Raw genomic sequence first — 1,986 nt, forward strand, 5'->3', positions numbered from 1 at the left:
TGACCAAGGAATTGGCTATTGATCAAGATTTGAGAGGTTGAACCACAAGAAATTGTTGTTCAATCACTTAAGATTGCCAAGGAGATCAATGAGTGCATTGATTGAGGAAGAGATGAGAATGAAATTGATCCGGAGAATGCAACATCTCCTGAGCCCAATGAACTCCCCATTTCTGATCTTACCCATTCTCTTTAATTTCTGCAATTTACTTTTATGAGCAATTCCCCATTCCCAATTACAATTCTACAATTTACTTTCAGTTATTTACTTTACCGCCATTTTATTTTCTGCAAGTATAAACTCTATTCATGGATTCGCTCAACTAGAACATTCCTCTAATTAAAGTTGCTTGATCAATCAATCCCTGTGGGATTCGACCTCACTCTATTGTGAGTTTTTACTTGACGACAAATTCGGTACACTTGCCGAATGGAGATTTGTTGAGAGACAAATTTCCCCCGATCACTTATGTTTATCTATGTTTGTGTCTTATGATCATTAGTGTCTTAGTGTCTATGCCTTAAAGTTATGAATGTCCTATGAATCCATCACCTTTCTTAAATGAAAAATGTTCTTAATTGAAAAAGAGAAGAATTGCATGAATTTTGAATTTTATAACAGATAAATTATTTTGATGTGGTGGCAATACTTTTGTTTTCTGAATGTATGCTTGAACAGTGCATATGTCTTTTGAATTTGTGGTTCATGAATGTTGGCTCTTGAAAGAATGATGAAAAAGGAGACATGTTGCTGAGGATCTGAAAAATCATAAAAATGATTCTTGAAGCAAGAAAAAGTAGTGAATACAAAAAAAGGAGAAAAACAAAAAAAAAGAAAGAGAAAAAGAAAAAGAAAGAAATAAAGTTGTGATCCAAGGCAAAAAGAGTGTGCTTAAGAACCCTGGACACCTCTAATTCGGGACTCTAGCAAAGCTGAGTCACAATCTGAAAATGTTCACCCAATTATGTGTCTGTGGCATGTATGTATCCGGTGGTAATACTGGAAGACAGAGTGCTTTGGGCCACGGCCAAGACTCATAAAGTAGCTGTGTTCAAGAATCATCATACTTGACTAGGAGAATCAATAACACTATCTGGATTCTAAGTTCCTATAGAAGCCAATCATTCTGAATTTCAAAGGATAGAGTGAGATGCCAAAACTGTTTAGAGGCAAAAAGCTAAAAGCCCCGCTCATCTAATTAACACTGATCTTCATAGATGTTTTTGGAATTCATTGCATATTCTCTTCTTTTTATCTTATTTGATTTTCAGTTGCTTGGGGACAAGCAACAATTTAAGTTTGGTGTTGTGATGAGCGGATAATTTGTACGCTTTTTGGCATTGTTTTTAGTATGTTTCTAGTAGGATTTAGTTAGTTTTTAGTATATTTTTATTAGTTTTTAGTTAAAATTCACTTTTCTGGACTTTACTATGAGTTTGTGTGTTTTTCTGTGATTTCAGGTATTTTTTGGCTGAAATTGAGGGACTTGAGCAAAAATCTGATTCAGAGGCTGGAAAGTAGACATCCTGGGATTTCCAGCAATGTATAATAGTCCATACATTGCCCAAGATTTGATGGCCCAAACCGGCGTTCCAAATCAGCTCAAAACTGCCCAGGGTTAAACACCGGAACTAGCACAAGAATGGGAGTTAAATGCCCAAACTGGCACAAGAACTGGCGTTTAACTCCAAGAAAAGTCTCTACACGAAAATGCTTCAATGCTCAGCCCAAGCACACACCAAGTGGGCCCGGAAGTGGATTTTTATGTCATTTACTCATCTCTGTAAACCCTAGGCTACTAGTTCTCTACAAATAGGACCTTTTGCTATTGTATTTGACATCTTTGGATCATTTTAGATCTTTTGGATCATTTTCGATCTTAGGATCATCTTTGGACGCCTAGTTTTTAGATCATTGGGAGGCTGGCCATTCGGCCATGCCTAGACCTTGTTCTTATGTATTTTCAACGGTGGAGTTTCTACACAC

Source organism: Arachis duranensis, chromosome 10 (assembly GCF_000817695.3).
Source record: "Arachis duranensis cultivar V14167 chromosome 10, aradu.V14167.gnm2.J7QH, whole genome shotgun sequence".
NCBI classification, from domain to species: Eukaryota; Viridiplantae; Streptophyta; class Magnoliopsida; order Fabales; family Fabaceae; genus Arachis; species Arachis duranensis.